The following is an 11,828-nucleotide window of genomic DNA, read 5'->3' as shown; positions in this document are numbered from 1 at the left end:
ATGGTAACCACACTGGAATTAAAAAAAAATTTTTTTAAGAAGTAGGTTAAAAATATATGTCTAGAAAATGATACACTGATCAAAAAAATATGTCATGGTTATACTAATATCAGATAATGTAGACTTCAGAATGGGCCAGCTCCTGGAAAAAATATACACTATCAAAACTCACCCAAGGTGAAATAGATAATCTTAAAAGTCCTACGGTGATTAAAGGAATTTTATCAGTAATTTTTAAAGCTTTGGAAAAAGATATCTTAAAGCCCAGATGACTTCGCTAAAGAATGCAACCAAACACTTATGGGGGAATTAACATTAATTTTATGAAACATTTTCCAGAAAATAGAAAAGGAGGGAATGCTTCCCAATTCGTTTTGTGAGACCAGCATCACCCTGATGTCAAAATCTAAGATGATGGTTTTTTTTTTTTAAAAGAAAGCAACCAAAGACCAGGATCTCTCAGAACATAAACATAAGACCCCTTAACAAAATATTAGCAAACAGAATTCATTAATATATGAAAATAATTATATAGTACAATCCAGTATAATTTATATCAGAAATGCAAGGCTCATTCAATTTTTAAGAACCAATCAAGGTAATCCATGATACTTACAGGCTAAAGAAAAAAAAATCCCATAATTATACCAGTTGATGTGGAGAAAGCATTTGATGAAATGTAACATTCATTCCTGAGGAAAACTCTCAACAAATTCAGAATAAAAACAGAATTTCCTAAACTTGATAAAGAGCACCTATAAGAAAACCTACAGCTAATGTCATACCTAATAGTGAAAGACTTAATGCTTTTCACCTAAGATCATGAACAAGTCAAGGAGGTCAGTTTTCATCACTCTTACTTATCATAGTACTAGAAGTCTTAACCAGTAATACAGGTAAGAAAAGGAAATATAAGGCATACAGATAGGAAAAGAAGAAATAAAACTGCACTTATTTGTAGATGATATGATTTGTTACATGAATAAACACAAGTAATCTATAAGAACTCCAAGAACTAATGAGTGAATTTAACATCACAGGAAACAAGGTCAACAAACAAAAATAATCTACCTCTTTATACTATCAATAAACTATTGGTAACCAAAATTAAAAACACAGTGCACTTACAAACATTTCACCAAAAAAAAAAAACAAAAAAAAAAAAAACAGAAAAAAAACCCCAGACATACTTAAATATAAATGTAAGAAAACATGGACAGAATCTTTATTTTGAAAACTATAAAACCTTGATGAAAGAAGTCAAAGAAGGAAGATGGTGGTGTAGGAGGACACTGGGCTCACCGCATCCTGAGAATCACTTATTATTATTATCACTTATTATTATTGCCATTTATTATGCATCCACTTATTGAAATGGTACTGCAGTGGCTGCTGAATGGGGCTATGCCACCTTCTCTAAGAAACCTATCCCAACACCCTCCCTCTACCCACCCCTCCCCCTAGTTAGTTCTTTTCTCTATGCGCCCTCAGCACTGTATGCATGCTTTTACCTCTATTATAGTTTGTTGAATGAATGAGTGATGAAAGAAAGACAGAAAGACAAAAAGAAGCTTATCTCAGGTTCCAGAATATGCAGACATCACCCTGCCACTAATGACTAATGGAATTGATGATCAAGCCACACTACCTTGCCTAATTTCATCCATAAACATGATTCATGTCTGTTTCTGTTTGATTTTCAAGGTGAAATTGTGGATTAAGTTGGAAGCTGATTCTTATTAAATAGATATTTATGATACCTATTCCTTGCCAAGCACTATGCTACTAGGCACACTGGAACTATAAAGATAAATAAGACATGGAGATCCTGGAAAGATGGCGGCCTAGGAGGATGCTAGGCTGCTGATCACTTAGATTCCACCTACACCTGCCTAACTAACCCAGAAAACTGCCAGAGGATTAGCAGAACAGAGTCTCCGGAGCCAAGCACAGATGAGAGGCCCACGGAAGAGGGTAGGAAGGGCAGAGAGGCAGTGCGTGCTCCACGGACTGGCGGGAGGGAGCCGGGGCAGAGGGGCAGCCCGCCGGCCAAGCAGAGCCCCCAAGTCTGGCTGGCAAAGGCAGAGGGGCCGGACAGAGTGTGTTCCAAAAGCAAGAAGGACTTGACATCTGGAAGGTTATAAGCTAACAGCTCTGCTCGGAGAACTGGAGGGCTGGAGGACAACAGGAGGGAGAGTTGTTGAACCTCAGACAACAGAGCTCAGCTTGGTGGGGAACAAAGGCGCTCACCAGCGCCATCTCCCTCGCCCATCCCCCAGCCAAAAATCCCAAAGGGAACCAGTTCCTGCCAGGGAACTTGCTTGCACCACCCAAACACCCAAGGCTGTGCTTCTGCGGATCCATCCCTGCGGGGGTTCTGACTTCCTCTTCGTGCTGCAGGGCCCCTCCCAAAGCGGATCACCAAAGGAAAAGCGAGCTGAGCCTGCCCCTCCCGCCCCTGTGCAACTTGCTGATCCACCCCAGCTAATACGCCACATCCCCAGCACCACAAGCCTGGCAGTGTGCAAGTAGCCCAGACGGGCCACGCCACCCCACAGTGAATCCCACCCCTAGGAGAGGGGAAGAGAAGGCACACACCAGTCTGACTGTGGCCCCAGTGGTGGGCTGGGAGCAGACATCAGGTCTGACTGCGGCCCCACCCACCAACGCAAGTTATTCAAGACAGCACAGGAGAAGTGCCCCACATTCCCGCACCACTCCAGGGACTATCCAAAATGACGAAATGGAAGAATTCCCCTCAAAAGAATCTCCAGGAAATAGCAACAGCTAACGAACTGATCAAAAACGATTTAAACAATATAACAGAAAGTGAATTTAGAATAATAGTCATAAAATTAATCACTGGACTTGAAAACAGTATAGAGGAGAGCAGAGAATCTATTGCTACAGAGATCAAGGGACTAAGGAACAGCCAGGGGGAGCTAAAAAATGCTACTAATGAACTGCAAAATAAAATGGAGATGACCACAGCTTGGATTGAAGAGGCAGAGGAGAGAATAGGTGAAATAGAAGATAAAATTATGGAAAAAGAAGAAGCTGAGAAAAAGAGAGATAAAAAAATCCAGGAGTATGAGGGGAAAATTAGAGAACTAAGTGATACACTAAAAAGAAATAATCTATGCATAATTGGTATTCCAGAGGAGGAAGAGAGAGGGAAAGGTGCTGAAGGTGTACTTGAACAAATTATAGCTGAGACCTTCCCTGATCTGGGGAAGGAAAAAGGCATTGAAATCCAAGAGGCACAGCGAACTCCCTTCAGACATAACTTGAAATGATCTTCTGCACAACATATCATAGTGAAACTGGCAAAATACAAGGATAAAAAGAAAATTCTGAAAGCAGCTAGGGATAAACGTGCTCTAACATATAAAGGGAGACCTATAAGACTAGTGACCAATCTCTCTACTGAAACTTGGCAGGCCAGAAAGGAATGGCAGGATCTTCAATGTGTTGAACAGAAAAAATATGCAGCCGAGAATCCTTTATCCAGCAAGTCTGTCATTTAGAATAGAAGGAGAGATAAAGGTCTTCCCAAACAAACAAAAACTGAAGGAATTCGTCACCACTAAACCAGCCCTACAAGAGATCCTAAGGGGGAACCTGTGAGACAAAGTACCAGAGACATCGCTACAAGCATGAAACCTACGGACATCACAATGACTCTAAACCCATATCTTTCTATAAGAACACTGAATGTAAATGGACTAAATGTGCCAACCAAAAGACATAGGGTATCAGAATGGATAAAAAAACAAGACCCATCTACTTGCTGTCTACAAGAGACTCATTTTAGACCTGAGGACACCTTCAGATTGAGAGTGAGGGGATGGAGAACTATTTATCCTGCTACTGGAAGCCAAAAGAAAGCTGGAGTAGCCATACTTATATCAGACAAACTAGACTTTCAATTAAAGGCTGTAACAAGAGATGAAGAAGGGCATTATATAATAATCACAGGGTCTCTCCATCAGGAAGAGCTAACAATTATAAATGTCTATGCGCCGAATACCGGAGCCCCCAAATATATAAAACAATTACTCATAAACATAAGCAAACTTATTGATAAGAATGTGGTAATTGCAGGGGACTTTAACACCCCACTTACAGAAATGGATAGATCATCTAGACACACGGTCAATAAAGAAACAAGGGCCCTGAATGATACATTGGATCAGATGGACTTGACAGATAGACTTAGAACTCTACACCCAAAGCAACAGAATATACTTTCTTCTCGAGTGCACATGGAACATTCTCCAAGATGTATCACATACTGGGTCACAAAACAGCCCTTCATAAGTATACAAGAATTGAAATCATACCATGCACACTTTCAGACCTCAATGCTATGAAGCCTGAAATCAACCACAGGAAAAAGTCTGGAAAACCTCCAAAAGCATGGAGGTTAAAGAACACCCTACTAAAGAATGAATGGGTCAACCAGGCAATTAGAGAAGAAATTAAAAAATATATGGAAACAAATGAAAATGAAAATACAACAATCCAAACGCTTTGGGATGCAGTGAAGGCAGTCCTGAGAGGCAAATACATCACAGTCCAGGCCTATCTCAAGAAAAAAGAAAAATCCCAAATACAAAATCTAACAGCACACCTAAAGGAAATAGAAGCAGAACAGCAAAGACAGCCTAAAGCCAGCAGAAGAAGAGATATAATAAAGATCAGAGCAGAAATAAACAATATAGAATCTAAGAAAACTGTAGAGCAGATCAATGAAACCAAGAGTTGGTTTTTTGAAAAAATAGACAAAAGTGATAAACCTCTAGCCAGGCTTCTCAAAAAGAAAAGGGAGATGACCCAAACAGATAAAATCATGAATGAAAATGGAATTATTACAACCAATCCCTCAGAAATACAAGCAATTATCAGGGAATACTATGAAAAATTATATGCCAACCGACTGGACAACCTGGAAGAAATGGACAAATTCCTAAACACCCACACACTTCCAAAACTCAATCAGGAGGAAATAGAAAGCCTGAACAGACCCATAACCCTGGGATGCAGGGCTGGTTCAACATTCGCAAATCAATCAGCGTGATACATCACATCAATAAAAGAAAAGAGAAGAACCATATGATCCTGTCAATCGATGCAGAAAAAGCATTTGACAAAATTCAGCATCCTTTCTTAATAAAAACCCTCGAGAAAGTTGTGATAGAAGGAACATACTTAAACATCATAAAAGCCATTTATGAAAAGCCCAAAGCTAACATCATCCTCAATGGAGAAAAACTGAGAGCTTTCTCCCTGAGATCAGGAACACGACAGGGATGTCCACTCTCACCGCTGGTGTTTAACATAGTGCTGGAAGTGCTAGCATCAGCAATCAGACAACAAAAGGAAATCAAAGGCATCAAAATTGGCAAAGATGAAGTTAAGCTTTCGCTTTTTGCAGATGACATGATATTATACATGGAAAACCCGATAGACTCCACCAGAAGTCTGCTGGAACTGATACATGAATTTAGCAAAGTCGCAGGATACAAAATCAATGTACAGAAATCAGTTGCATTCTTACACACTAATAATGAAGCAACAGAAAGACAAATAAAGAAACTGATCCCATTCACAATTGTACCAAGAAGCATAAAATACCTAGGAATAAATCTAACCAAAGATGTAAAAGATCTGTATGCTGAAAACTATAGAAAGCTTATGAAGGAAATTGAAGAAGATATAAAGAAATGGAAAAACATTCTGTGCTCATGGGTTGGAAGAATAAATATTGTTAAAATGTCAATACTACCCAAAACTATCTACACATTCACTGAAATCCCAATCAAAATTGCACCAGCATTCTTCTCGAAACTAGAACAAGTAATCCTAAAATTCATATGGAACCACAAAAGGCCCCGAATAGCCAAAGTAATTTTGAAGAAGAAGACCAAAGCAGGAGGCATCACAATCCCAGACTTTAGCCTCTACTACAAAGCTGTCATCATCAAGACAGCATGGTATTGGCACAAAAACAGACACATAGACCGATGGAATAGAATAGAAACCCCAGAACTAGACCCACAAAAGTATGGCCAACTAATCTTTGACAAAGCAGGAAAGAATATCCAATGGAAAAAAGATAGTCTCTTTAACAAATGGTGCTGGGAGAACTGGACAGCAACATGCAGAAGGTTGAAACTAGACCACTTTCTCACACCATTCACAAAAATAAACTCAAAATGGATAAAGGACCTGAATGTGAGACAGGGAACCATCAAAACTGTAGAGGAGAAAAGTAGGAGAAAACCTATCTGACCTCAGGTGCAGCAATCTATTACTTGACACATCCCCAAAGGCAAGGGAATTAAAAGCAGAAATGAACAATTGGGACCTCATGAAGATGAAAGTCTTATGCACTGCAAAGGAAACAACCAACAAAACTAAAAGGCAACCAATGGAATGGGAAAAGATATTTGCAAATGACATATCGGACAAAGGGCTAGTATCCAAAATCTATAAAGAGCTCACCAAACTCCACACCCGAAAAACAAAGAACCCAGTGAAGAAATGAGCAGAAAACATGAATAGACACTTCTCTAAAGAAGACATCCGGATGGCCAACAGGCACATGAAAAGATGCTCAATGTCGCTCCTCATCAGGGAAATACAAATCAAAACCACACTCAGATATCACCTCACACCAGTCAGAGTGGCCAAAATGAACAAATCAGGAGACTCTAGATGCTGGAGAGGATGTGGAGAAACGGGAACCCTCTTGCACTGTTGGTGGGAATGCAAATTGGTGCCGCCACTCTGGAAAACAGTGTGTAGGTTCCTCAAAAAATTAAAAATAGACCTACCCTATGACCCAGCAGTAGCAATGCTAGGAATTTACCCAACGGATACAGGAGTACTCATGCATAGGGGCACTTGTACCCCAATGTTTATAGCAGCACTCTCAACAATAGCCAAATTGTGGAAAAAGCCTAAATGTCCATCAACTGATGAATGGATAAAGAAATTGTGGTTTATATACACAATGGAGTACTACGTGGCAATGAGAAAGAATGAAATATGGCCCTTTGTAGCCACGCGGATGGAACTGAAGCGTGTGATGCTAAGTGAAATAAGCCATACAGAGAAAGACAGATACCATATGTTTTCACTCTTATGTGGATCCTGAGAAACGTAACAGAAACCCATGGTGGAGGGGAAGGAAAAAAAAAGAGGTTAGAGTGGGAGAGAGCCAAAGCATAAGAGACTCTTAAAAACTGAGAACAAACTGAGGGTTGGTGGGGGGTGGGAGGGTGGTGTGGGTGAGTGATGGGTATTGAAGAGGGCATCTTTTGGGATAAGCACTGGGTGTTGTATGGAAACCAATTTGACAATAAATTTCATATATTGAAAACAAAAGAAGTCAAAGAAGATTTAAATATGCCATGTATAGATTGGAAGGCTCTACATCATAAAGATATTAAATCTCCCGAAACTGATTTATACATTCATCGGATTTTTTTTGTTGATAAAGACAAGCTTAACTTATTTTTTTAGAGAGAGAGAGAGGGGGGGCGCAAGTGAGCTAGGGGAGAGAAAGAAAGAGAGAGAGAATCCCACGAGGGGCAGAGAGAGGGAGAGAGAGAGCAGGGCTCAGCCAAAGTGGGGCTCGAGCTCAGGAGCCATGAGATTATGACTTAAGCCGAAGTCAGATGCTTAACTGACTGAGCCACCCAGGTACCCAAAGACAAGCTTATCTTAAAACTTATCTGGAATGGCAAAGATGTTAAAATAGTTAAACAGTATTGAAATGGAGAGAGAAAGTGGAAGGAATCACACTGCCAAGTTTTAAGACTTATTATGTACCTACAATAATCAAGTGTCTGTGGTATTGGGGGATGCACAGACCCACAGAACAATGGAACAAAATATAGAATCCAGAAATAGACACACACCAATCTGCTCAGCTAATTTTTTACAAAGAAGCAAATACAATCTAATGGAGAAAGGATAGTCTTTTCAACAAATGGTGCTATAATAACTGGACATCAAAACCTCACAAAATATGAGCCTCTACCTAACTCTCATACCTTAAACAAAGATGAACTCAAATGAGTCATAGATTTAAATGTAAAATGGAAAAATATAAAACTTTTTTTGCAGAGAACATAGGAAGAAATCTTTGTGACCTTGGGTTAGAGGAAGAGTTCTTAAATATGACACCAAAAGCACAATCCATTAAAAACATAAATTGAACTTTTTTGGGGGCACCTGAGTGGCTCAGTCTGACTTTGGCTCAGGTCATGATCTCACGGTTCATGAGTTCAGGCCCTGCTTCAGGCTCTGCTGACAGCTGAGAGCCTGGAGCCTGCTTTGGATTCTGTCTCTCCCTCTCTCTCTGCCCCTCCCCAACTTTCACTCTATCTCTCTCTTTCAAAAATGAATAAAGAAATAACAAGACAAGGTGTAAACTGGGAAAAAATATTTGCAAACCTCAGATCCAACAAAGGACTTATGTACAGAATACAAATAATGCTCTAAATTCAATAGAAGGCAAACAATCTGGTTCAAAAATTGGCAAAAACTTGAACAGACACTTTACGAAAGAAGATGATTGGATCTAAAAACTCATTAAGAGATTTTCAACATCACTTGTTATTAGTGAAATGCAAATTAAAATCATAATGAGATATCATTATACACCTATTAGAATGGCTACCATGAAAAATACTGACAATACCAAGTGCTGACAAGGAAATGTAGCCATTGGAACTTTTATACATTTCTGGTGGGAATGAAAAATGGTAGAACTACTCTGGAAAGCAGTCTGGCAACTTTTTAGCATATAACCCAGCGGTTGCACTCCTGGGTATTTATCCTAGAGAAATGTAAATGTATGTTCACACAAAAAACCTGGGGTGCCTGGGTTGAACATCTGACTCTTGATTTCAGCTGAGGTCATGATCTTACGGTTTGTGGGATCGAGTCCTGCATCTGGCTCTTTGCTGTGCCTACTTGGGATTCTCTCTCTCTCTCTCTCTCTCTCTCTTTCTGCCCCTCACATGCTTGCTGCTCTCTCTCTCTCTCAAAATAAATAAATAAACTTAAAAAAACCACCTGTACATGAATATTCATAGCAGCTTTATGTATAATAGCCCCAAACTGGAAATAACCTCCTTCAATGGCTGAATGATTAAACAAATTATTATACATCCATACAATGAATTACTACTTAGATGTTAGGAGAAATAACTACTGATGCAGGCAACAACAGGGATGGATCTCTAGGGATTCATGCTGAGTAAAAGAAAGCTAATCCCAAAAGATTACATACTTTGTGATTCCATTTCTATAACATTCTGAAAATGACAGAATTATAGATGGAGAGCAGCTAAGAAAAGATAGGGAAGGAGAGGGAGTGTGTAATTATAAAGCGGCAGCATGGGGAGTTCCTTTATTGTGACAGAACCCTTCTGTCTCTTGATTGTGGTGAGGATTATATCCATCTGCACATGTGATAAAATGTAATAGAATTAGACACAAACACACACTAAAAATGAGCCTGTGCAAAAACTGCTAAAATCTGAATAAAAGCTATAGTCTAGATAATTGTATTGAGCCAATTAACTTTCCTGGTTTTGATATGCACTTTAATTATATAAGATTCCACTGTTAAGGGAAACTGGGAAAGGGGACACAGGACCTCTCTGTGCTAATTTTGCTACTTCTTGTGAGGCCATAATAATTAAGAAATAAAAAGTTAAAAAGAGAAAAAAACCTAGAGTTGGCTAGTTAAAGCTATCCTCTAATGTTGCCGCACTCATATAGCCTTTGTTTTCTAAAGATTATTTGCCCAAGGGTGACTTTTCAGAATGTAAATCTTGTTGCCACTGAATATCTCTTGATTTTTAGGAGCTACCAGACTGAAAAAATGCAAAATCGAATACTTGGGCAAATTATTAGCCCTAAAATAAAGGTTCTTAACCTGGAGTCCATGGACCAGGTTTTTCAAGTCTGATAATGACCTCTTTGATATTTTAGAATGGTGTTATGGGGTTTATTTAGAAGCTATATGCACACATGAGAAAATATTTGTCAAGTACTGATAATTAAAATTTAAAATGAAAGTCTCCGAGTCCCAGAACTCTAGTCTTTCTATCCAAATGTAATTTCACATTTGACACTCTTTGTGTAGTGTCCCAGGGAGAAAAAAAAACCCACAAATGGTAGCATACTATATCCACAGTCCCTTGCTGTGGGTTAAAAATACATCATTAAGATCATTCCATATCAGCACAGCTCTACCTCTTGCTTTTAAATAGCATACTGTTCTTTTTTTAAGTTTTTATTTAAATTCCAATTAGTTAACATATAGTGTAATATAAGTTTTAGGTGTACATTATAGTAATTCAACACTTCCCTACAACACTCTGTGCTCCTCACAAGTACACTCCTTAATCCTCATCACCTATTTAACCCATGACCCACCCACCTCCCCTCTAGTAACCATCAGTTCATCTTCTATAGTTCAGAGTCTGTTTCTTGGTTTGCCTCTCTCTTTTTTCCCATTTGCTCATTTGTTTTGTTTCTTAAATTCCACATATGTGTAAGATCATATGGTATTTGTCTTTCTCTGACTTCTTTTGCTTAGCATAATACTCTCTAGCTCCATCCATGTCATTGCAAATGGCAAGATTTCATCCTTTCTTATGGCTGAGTAATATTCATATATATATATATATATATATATATATATATATATATTTTGTTTGTTTTGTTTTGTTTTGTTTTCTTGGTTGACCCACTCATTGTTTATTAGCATGTGAAAGGGCGGGCCTACGCCGGCCGTCTCCATCTTGTTCTGTGTTCTCCACCTTGAGTGACTATGTCCCCGACATGACCCCTTTTCCGGGAAAATCGCAGAAACCTCAGACTGCGCCTCCTCCCCTTGAGTAACCTCCCGCTCACCCGTTCAAACTTCCTGATCAAAACACGCCCAGCGACCTGCGTAACAGGACTCCGACCCTTCCCCAGCCAATCGGCCGAGGCCACGACCCTTCCCCAGCCAATCGGTTGAGGCCACAGCCATTACCTCACCAACTGCCCCTAGACCCCTATAAAACCTTTGTGCTTTTGAAACTCGCTCTCTCTCCCTGGTATCTCACCGCTGCATCGGTGCAGGTAGGGGATTGAGCTCGAGCTAGCTCGAATAAAGGCTCTTTGCTTTTGCATCGGACTCCGCTCCCTAGTGGTCTTTGGGGATCACGAATTCTGGGCATAACACATGTAGTTATTTAACCTGCATGTGTTTGTGTGCTTTCCAGGATTTTTTTTCTTGTTGATTTCCTAGTGTTGTTGTCAGAAAAGATTCATGGTATAACCTCAGTCTTTTTGAATTTGTTGAGGCTTGTTTTGTGGCCTAATATGTGATCTAATCTGGAGAATGTTCCATGTATACTTGAAAAGAATGTATATTCTGCTGTTTTAGGATGGAATGTTCTGACCAGTTCATCTGGTCCAATGTGTCATTCAAATCCATTATGTCCTTGTTGATTTTCTGTTTGGATGATTTATTGAGGTAAGTGGAGTGTTAAAGGCCCTTACTATTATTGTATTAGTATCGATTATTTCCTTTATATTTGCTATTAACTGCCTTATGTTTTTGGTGTTCTCATGTTGGGTGCATAACTATTTACAATTATTATATCTTCTTGTTGGATTGTACCATTGTTGCATCCACACGACTCCTGAAACAGAATGCTACGGGCACCAGTGACAGTCACAACAAAATTTATTGCAATGAGAGGCAAGGCCAACCAATTGGGACTGACACTCTTGACCAGAGTGCAGTCTCG

This window comes from Panthera onca, chromosome X, assembly GCF_046562875.1.
Source record: "Panthera onca isolate mPanOnc1 chromosome X, mPanOnc1 haplotype 2, whole genome shotgun sequence".
NCBI lineage: Eukaryota > Metazoa > Chordata > Mammalia > Carnivora > Felidae > Panthera > Panthera onca.
This window is presented reverse-complemented; position numbering follows the sequence as displayed.